Below are 9,978 nucleotides of genomic sequence, written 5' to 3' on the forward strand. Positions count from 1 at the left end.
ATGTATATTGTTTGTTGTTGTTCAGTAGATAGGCAGAGTATTCCTGAGCAGTCAAACAGGTAGCATCAGAGGTTATAGCTCTTCACCCTGTTAACCGGAGCAATTTTGTATCTAATCCTGTAGTACTGTCCTAACCTGCCTTACTGAACCTGCCTATAAATACCGATATTTCCAATAGCTATTTGGGCTGTTTTAACACCTCATGTTTCTCTTAGTAATTAATTAGTTGAATAAAGCTTTGACATATGTTCATTTTGCATGTTCCAGGGAATTATTATTTTACATTTTTGAAAATTATACCTCAACAACAGAAAGGAATTCTTGTATTAGCCAGGCAGGAGAATAGAGCTTATTCATTTCTAAGAAGTACAGCATAATGTTTAATTTAATATTATAAGGTGCATGGCTCATACTCTGTGCAATCTTCCCAAATATTTCTATGTTTCCTTACCAAATGTGTGTGCAAGAATGAAGAAAGTACATCCTCCAGGAGCTACAAGCCTTCTTTATCCAGATTAAAAGCTGTCTGATCTATGGTCTGTGGGTCACAGAGCATCATACTTAACTACCAGGTATGGCAGTGGCATTGTAACTTGAGTAAAAGATCCATTGTGAGGGCAAAGCACATGGGTCAGGGCTTCTGCCACATGTGCTCTACGGAAAGTACCTCAAACTGTCAGACTAAGGACTTAAATTCCAAGGAAATGTTTGAATTTTGTTTAAGGGCAATTTTATATCTGTCTCAATAAACTCTGTGATTCCACTGGGCCTTGTTAATTAAGTTCATTTATAGATGTGTGAAGCCTTTATTAGCCACATATATTCATTTGGTTCATTGTATATAATAGGTACAGATGTAAATGCATGCTAATAAAAGAAAGTGTTAAAGTTATCTTAACTTTATTCTATTTTCATCTTCTTCATTGCTTTTGACCATAGTACTTGGGTAAGATAAAACACATTGGAATACATTGTCATAAGTGATCACACTTTTTGGTACTTATTAAAACACCTTTCTCAACAGCAAGAACAACTGTAGATGCTACAGATATGAAAACCATTAAAGTGTTTAACTTGTAAATTACCAATTGCTACATACCCACCCATCTACTCCAAAACTTAGGAGTCTAACAGTGGTGAAAAGATTCCCTTCCCAAAGTGAAGAAGTTTTTATAAGACTTGGCTAAATTGTTCTTGTGCTGGTCTCACCAGACTTGAATTTTCCAAGAAACTGAAGTTGTTTGAAGGTTGAACTTGGCACAAAAAATACGATAAGGCTTCTCTTTAAATCTTGTAGCTCAAGACCCTTGACTAATCTTTATTTTCATTTAGTCCAGGTTTACAGTTGACCGCAATTAACTTCATTACAGCACAGCAACTAGTTCAAAGTACGTGCCCCATTAGACAAACCCATGACCAACCCAATGCCAAATGCTGGGGACAGTGAGCAGTAGCAGCTAGATGGTTAAGTTTTATTGCGCAAATGGCCAAAGCAGGAGTCTACCAAAAGTGGTTCTAATTCAACCACTGACTTTGAAATGCAGGGTAGAATGCCTGAAAGTCTCAGGGTAGAATGGCACATCTGACATTAATAGCAAGAATTTCACTTTCAAGTATTGGACATTGTGAGTCAAAGTTTTAGTGAAGAAGAGAAAATATATATTTTAAACTCAGTGAACTGTGTGATCTTTTACAGGTTACACAATGTAGGAGTCCTGATGTCTGTGAACACCTTCAGGGATCTGTCATACTCCTGTCTACCCCTTGGCTGCCTGCCCTCTAAGAGCCATGGTGTGTCTGCATTGCATAGGTATGTTATGCAGCATCACTGAACATGTCCTTTGAATTTCAATCTATGTTCTATTTCACATTTTGCATCAGAAATACCTCCTCTATTTAAAAAGTTAATATCCATAATTATAAGCACTTATCAACTTGGAAACAGGTGTTAACATTAAAGAAATCAGTGCCACAAGCCCATATTGATTTGAAGCATTCTGTCCTGACTGTATGTGTGACTGGGGTGTCACTGCTGTAAGTTGCATACATTCTATTTCTAAAACTGTAAGAAGTTTTCAAATAACAACTGCAACAATCACAATTTTTTGAACACTGTGTTGGGCACATTTTATCTCAGCTCTCTTATCTGTAAAAAAAACCTCTGAAAACTTGATGCTAGTACTACACTAAATGAGCAAGGGAAGAAACAATCTAATTAACTGACCCAAGTTCATGGGCTAATAACAGATGAAACATAAACTCAAAAATCTCCTGTTGTAGAACCAATCCTCTACCTATCTATTATGTTGGAATTCTCACTTCATGGCTCTTGAGATCAAGATTCTAAACTAAGATGTGAGGTTTGGTAAATGGAAAAGACATGTACCTGACTCAAAAGTCTAGACTCTAGCTATTGCCCACAGTATGGATTCTCAACATTGTCTGTCATTATGTTATTCTAGGAAGCCTTGCTCAGCCCCACTCTATATTCCTATTTGAAATCAGTTCTAGAAGAGCCTAGGAAGCAGGCTGTTTAAAAAGTCTTTTATAACCAAGAATTGATGCATTTCTCAACCTTCAAAGGAGAAGCTTCTATTTGCAGTAGATGGTTTTTGGGGTTTTGGGTTTGTTTTGTTGTTGTTGTTTTTCCATACAGAGACCCACTAGAGGCCTAGAGGCAGAGAATAAAAGACTGCAGAATGTTCATCTCCAAAGACAACACAGATACCACACCACCCTTTCCAAGGCTCAGAGATCCTTTGAGAAGAGAGTTGGAAAGGGTATAAAAGAAACAGTATGTAAAGCATTCAGACTGACATCTGTGCTGTTATGGTTAATTGTCCTGATTTTCCTACCCTGTCTGTATACTCATGTCTTTGCCTAAGTGCTTTGTCCTTAGCATCTTGCTATCATCTTTAGGTCCTGCCATTTTAGGACAGAAGCCCCAATCATATCAGTCTGGAGAATTCTCTGGAAGGAATCTAGAAAGGACAATTTTGTGGCTTTAGTCTATGTACTAGTCTCCTCTGATCAGTAGCACACCAACAAGAGTAATGGTCCCGAATGACTTTCCTCATGGGAGGATGAAGTCTGCTTATTATGAATGAGAATCTGTACTGTCTATACTCGATTCTTGAACAATATTTGTATTTTAGAGATCATGAAAAAGAACTCAGAAAAACATTAAAATTAGAATATAGTACAGAATAGAATAAAACGTATCATGGTGCTCTCAAATTCAAAGAGGCTCAAATTCTCCCAAAATTCAAATTTTAAAATCTATTTTGATATTTTGAAATTGATCCTCATACTTGATTAAGTGATTAGTACTCAAATATTCTCTAATTATATAGTTTATATTATTTCTTGGTGCAAAGTACAATTATCTCTGTGTAGTCTGAGAATTCTATAGAATATACTTGGATCATGGGCTTCCCATCTTCTAGCTCCTCCCAGATCCTCCTTACCCCCATACCTTACCAAATTCATGTGCTTTTTCTCTCTTAAAAGCAACAACAATAGAATTGGAACAGTGTATATTGACTACCTACTCTTGAGCATGGGGCCTGCCCTGTGTTATAGTTGATATACTCAATTACACAACATTAAAGAAACCTTATTTTCCCCTCTTTCTGAAGCTATCAATTGTGAGTAGCTCTTTGGGTTGGGTGTGGCTTCATTCCCATGACCACTTCCCTGTGTTTAAATTGAATCTTATTTGAGCCTGTGCAGGTCTTGTTCATAATGTCAAAGTCTCTTTGAATTCATATGTGTGTCAGCCTGTTGTCTCTGAAAACCCATTTCCTTGAAGTCATCCACCACCTCTAGCTCTTACAATCTTTCTGCCCCTGTTTCTTACATATATCAGACCCCTCCTTTAAATTACAAGCTTTTAAGGACCATGTTTATCATTGGGGTTAACATTGTAACCATCCTTATCTTTGTGTCTATGTGCTATGTAAACCTCAGGGTGAGCTAGATACTCTTTAAGAACATTAAGGTTATATAGAATTTGGTGATTTTTTTCTGACATCCATAGAAAAGATTTCTAGGATTATCTCCATTTTACAGTCTAGACAACAGTCTTAGGACACAAACTCATTGTATTTGCTATAGTCACACTCAGTTAATAAATGCATTGTGTGGTGGGTACTGTTATGAACTCTGAAGTTCATCTCTGAAGTTTAGATTCTTAAGGTCTCTAATTTTTTAACTAGTGTTTAGACATATTTAGAAAACACAAAGAAATTATCATCATAGCTGATGCACTTTTTCTTACCTTTCAAGAATGATACGATAGAGAAAGGTCATAAATGAATGTAGGTTAAGGGCCTGTCTTAAATGCACACATCACACACATACATCTATAGGTAGAAGAAGGGGAAACCAGAAAGATGACACTCAAATGCTAATGGTTGCCGGGATTATGAGTTTCCTTTATTTTATTCTTTATATTTTCAATTAAAATATGGACTATGTTGATGTCGTGCATTGCTTGCAATGCATTGATACGATATACATTGATTTATCATCCAGCACTCTGGAGGTAGTTTTCAAGTGTTCTGGTCAATTAGTGTGCAGTGTTCTGTGTGTTACTCACATTGTACCCCTAAGAGGCTTAAAGCCCAGTAATAGTGGTGCATTACTGATGATCTGAGATAGAAGGCACTTCCATAAATGTCCACTTTGCTTTGCAGGGAATATGGGCTCAGGCTTTGAATGGAGGTGATATGCTTGGACAATTATAAAGACTGAATATTTTGACTGCTGTTTGGTTTACAGTGGTAAGAAATTTGTGTCACATATGTAAAATGTAAACTATGGCATTTCTTCCTACATTTCTGTCCAGGGATTAAAGACAGGACATATTTTAAAAGAAATAAAGGGATTCAAACTCAGTGATCCGATCTTACTGCCTTGTATAATTGTTCTAAAGTAAGTATTATAATTTAAACATATTCTGATATGTGCTTTATTGTATGTTATTTAGCTATGCATATGTATTCAACATATATTATTATTGATTATATTTGCAATAATATAAATTTATATCTGTAGATATTTGAGTACTCTATAATATAACATATGCCACAGCTGTGCTTATCTTTCAGAAAACATTCAAATATGTCAGCAGCTGCCAGTACCATTGTAAAGTTGGCTGGACACTAAAAGAGGGCATGAACTCCCAGCTAAAAGGAAGAGCATACAGAGGGAGGTCAGTTTTGAGTGTGTTATAATATACAGAGAACCTGGGAATGAGGATGTCTCAAGGCCATATATATAGAAATGAAAGTGCAAACATATCAGAACCCAGAGCTGATTCTGGCCCCTGTCTGGAATAGAGGCGGTCTGTGAATACTTCTCTTGGCTTTAGTGATGGTACATCAGGAGGCTTTCAAGAGCAGGTTGGTGACAGCATGGGGAAATGGAACCAGCACTGCAGAGTGGCAGTCAGTGGTCCCCACACAGCCTTTACAAGGGAATTAATCTTTTATTAACAGAAGAAATTATGCCCGAATGCTTCAGGGGGCTTTTGTTCACAGTTATGCATGCTATGGGAAACTCTCATTCCTCTTGAGGGCCTCTGTCAGAAGCAATCTTCTAACATCTCCTTTGGAAGCTGAGACTCTCCAGGATTTAGTATCATGTTTCTTTATGATGCTGTGTGAATGCAGACTTTGACTCCAAACTGTACTGCTGCTGCTCATTAAATCCCTTTGTTTTCTTGAGGCTGGGAAAAACACTAAGCTGTGTGCTTCTCTCTCTCTCTCTCTCTCTCNCCCCCCCCCGCCCCCCATGTGTGTGTGTGTGTGATCGTGAGAAGAAGACCAGGCAAGCTGAGAAAACTATCTCAATGTTCAAGTATGCGCATGTTCAGAGAGACACCATTGCATACACTAGCAAGACTTTGCTGAAAGGACCCTGATATAACTATCGCTTGTGGGGCTATGCTGGGGCCTAGCAAACACAGAAGTGGATGCTCACAGTCAGCTATTGGATGGATCACAGGGCCCCCAATGGAGGAGCTAGAGAAAATACCCAAGGAGCTAAAGGGATCTGCCACCCTATAGGTAGAACAGCGTTATAAACTAACCAGTACCCCCTGGAGCTCATGTCTCTAGCTGCATATGTATCAGAAGATGGCCTAGTTGGCCATCAGTGGAAAGAGAGGCCCATTGGTCTTGCAAACTTTATATGCCTCAGTATAGGGGAAAGCCAGGGCCAAGAAGTGGGAGTGGGGGGAGAGGAGAGGAGTAAGGAGGGAGGGTATGGGGGACTTTTGGGATAGCATTGGAAATGTAAATGAAGTAAATACCTAATTAAGAAAAAAAAGGAACACTAATCTCTAAATAAATTGAACTGGTCCCAGCCATTATGGGCAGGAAAAAAAAAATTAAAATTGGATAGACTTCTTGTCAACTTGAGTCAAGGAAGGGTTATTTGGCGAGAGGAACCCTAAACTGAAAAAGTGCTTCCATTTTATTGGTCTGTAGCAAACTTTGTGGTGGGTGTTTTCTTGATTGATGATCAATGTGGTAGGACCTGTCCCCAATGGAGGTAATGCCACCAGGCAGGCAGGTAGGTGGTCTGGGGTTATATATGAAGACATATTGAGCAAGCCATGAGGGATGAGCCAATGGGGAACACTCCACAGCCTCTGCTTCAGTTCCTGGTTACTATGTTGAATTCCTGCTCTGACCCCTGTTTCATAATAGGCTGGATTAGGAATGTAAACTGACATAAAGTCCTTCCTCCCTAACTTGCTTTTAGTCTTCTTGTTCATCACAGCAATAAAAAAGTAAAATAAGACAGGTGATTAGCTGGAGCATTGGCTAGAAGTGCTAATAAAGGAAGTGCATTGATATAAAGCATCTAGCATGTGTCAACATGTGTGAAGGGGCAATATCCCCTGAGGGAAGGCTGTGGCTGCTTTCCCTCTGTTCTCCATGCCTGCTGACAGCCTTTCTGACTGGCTACCTTTCTCTTCCCTTTATCTCCTCTTCCCTTCCTTTCTCTTCTTTTATCTTTTTTTTCTTTAAACTATAATTTACTTATCCCTTGATAATTTCACACATGGTATCGTATACCTTGCTTGTACCCACCTCCAGCTCCTCATTTCCTTCAGTTTTCTTCTTCACTCCTCCCCTCCTTCATCAACGCGCTTTGCTCTGTTCCACTGTCTCCCTTCTTCTTTCCCTTTCTGCTTCCTCCCCAAGAATAAGGCTCTTATACAAAAGGAAAGGAGACTTTTACAAATGACTCTACCTGAGGGTTCCCTCAGCAAATCTCAAACCTTGAATAAGCTCTTGGGAGCATCCCTGCATGATTAAGTTCCTGCATGACTTTGAGAGACTCCAGCATGTCCGTATTTTCATGCAGCTTTGGCTTTTGAACAATATGACTTATTGGAGAATACCAGTACACAAATTTAACTCTTTGGGGTTGTTTTGCTCTTGTACTTGTGCTTTCTAATCCCAAAGAGTCAAATACCACGTTTTCCAGGGTTGTTATGTACTCTTATCTTCCTTCATAAATATGTGGTACCATCAGCCTCGTTTCTTTCTGTTTTATTAATTAATTTATTTACTTTATACCCCCATCACAGATTCTCCTTCCTTCTCTCCTTGCAGTCCCTCTTCCCCACACCACAATCCCCCATCCCCACTTTCTCCTCAGAAAAGAGGAGGCCTCCCATGGATATCAACTCACCTTGGCATATAAAGTTGCAGTGGGGTCAGGTATATCTTCTACTATGGCTAGGCATGTAAGTCCACTCAAGGGAAAGGGATCCAAAGGAAGACAACAGAGTCAGATACAGCCCCTGATCATACTCTTAGGAGTCCTACATGAAGACCAAACTTTGCAACTGTTGGGTATGTGCAGAGAGTCTAGGTCCATCCCATGCATGCTCTCTGTTTGGCAGTTCAGTCTCTGTGGGAATCTATGGGCAAAATTTACCTGATTCTGAAGGGTTTTCTTGTGTTTGACCTATTCCTCCTCTTTAACATTATTCTGCACGCTCCTTCTAATGTTTGGCTGTAGGTCTTTCCATCAGTTTCCATTAGAAACTGGATAAAGCCTCTCAGATGTCAGACTGGGCATATATCTGTAAGTTTAGCAGAATATCATTAATAGTATTAGTGGTAGGCTCTCTCTCATGGCGTGGGTCTCCAGTTATTGGTTGGCAATTCCCTTAGTTTCTATTCCATCATTACCGCTTCACATCCTGTAGGCAGGACAAATTGTGGGTCTAAGGTTTTGTGACTGGATTGGCATCACAGTTCCTCCATTGGAAGTCTTTTTGAGTTATAGAAAATATCCATTTCAGGTTCGATGTCCCCCATTGCTTGGGATCATACTAGTGTAACCTTAAAAGTTCCTAGGAGTTTCCATTGTCATAGATTTCTAACTTGTCCCAGAGATGTGCCCCCATTACATTAATTTTAGTTCTCTCTCCCAGTACTCTCTGCTTCTGTCCTCCCTTCACTTGGTCCCTTCTGCTTTCCCCACTTGCTCTCCCATCTAGCACATCCCTTCATCCACTCCCGATATTTATTCCATTTCCCCTTCTCAGGGAGATTGAAGCATTTTCCCTTGGGCACTCCTTGTTACTTAGCTTCTGTGGATGGTAAAATGGTTATTCAATACTTTATGGCTAATACCCACTTGTAAATGAGTAAATACCATGCATATCCCTTGGGGTCTGGGTTACCTCATTCAAGATGATGTTGTCTCTTTCCATTCAATTGCCTTCAAAATTCATGATGTCATTGTATTTAATAGCTTAGTAATATTTTATTGTATAAATGTACCATATTTTCTCTATCCATTCTTTGGTTTGGGAATATCTATTTAAGTTGTTTCTAATTTCTGCCTATTACCAATAAAGATGCTATGAACATAGTTGAGCAAATATCTTACCAACACTAATCTACAGATTCAATGTACTTCCCATCACAATTGCAACACAATTATTTATAAATCTTGAAAAAAGAATGCTCAACTTCATATGGGGAAAAAAAACTCTGGATAGTTAAAACAATAAAAGAACTTCTGGAGGTATCACCATCTGTGATTTCAAACTGTACTACAAATAAATAGTAAGAAAAACTGCATGGCATTGTCTTAAAAATAGTCAGGTTGATCAATGAAATTGAATTGAAGATCCAGAAGCAAATCCACATATATGGACATTTTATTTTTAACAAAGAAACCAAAACTACACAGTGGAAAAAGAAAGCATCTTCAACAAATGGTGCTGGATAACTGGGTGTCTGTATATAGAAGAACGCAAATAGATCCAGATCTACCAGCCTGCATAAAACTCAAGTCCCAGTAGATCAAATACCACAATGTAAGACTGGATACACTAAATCTAATAGGATAGAAAGTGGAGAATAGCCTAGGATGCATTGGTACAGAAAACAACTTTATGAACTGAATAACTCAGGTTCTAAGATCAACAATTAATAAATGAGACCACAGAAACTGAAAAGCTTCTGTATGACAATGGACACTATCAAAGAACAAAATGGCAGCCTACAGAATGGGTAAAGATCTTCACCAGCTCTACAAATTACAGAGGGCTGATATCCAAAATATATAAAGAACTCAAGAAACTAGCCATCAACAAACCAATTTGAAAATGTGTTACAAACCTAAACAGAGTATTCTCAATGGAAGAATCTCTAATGGACAAGAGTTACTTGAATTAATGTTTAACATCCTTAGTCATCAAAAAATGCAAATCAGATTTTGAAATTCCACCTTACATGCACCAGCATGGCTAAATCAAAAACTCAAGAGGCATATGCTGGTGAGGATATGGACCCAAGGGAACACTCCTCCATTTCTTTTTTTTTTTTTTTTACATTGTTAATATTTTTATTACATATTTTCCTCAATTACATTTCCAATGCTATCCCAAAAGTCCCCCATAGCACCCCCCACTTCCCTACCCACCCTTTCCCATTCTTT

The 9,978-nt window shown here is 38.5% G+C and overlaps 1 long non-coding RNA gene across 1 annotated transcript; it reads left to right on the top strand.

Annotated features, from left to right (window-relative positions):
* The first annotated feature begins 485 nt into the window (after positions 1-485).
* Positions 486-5,209, top strand: LOC115030389. The gene is made up of 5 exons (XR_003835986.1): positions 486-572; positions 1,697-1,810; positions 2,657-2,794; positions 4,850-4,935; positions 5,112-5,209. It is a non-coding gene; the product is annotated as an uncharacterized LOC115030389 (long non-coding RNA).
* Positions 5,210-9,978: the final 4,769 nt, after the last annotated feature.

This window comes from Mus caroli, chromosome 2 (genome assembly GCF_900094665.2).
Source record: "Mus caroli chromosome 2, CAROLI_EIJ_v1.1, whole genome shotgun sequence".
Taxonomy (NCBI): Eukaryota; Metazoa; Chordata; class Mammalia; order Rodentia; family Muridae; genus Mus; species Mus caroli.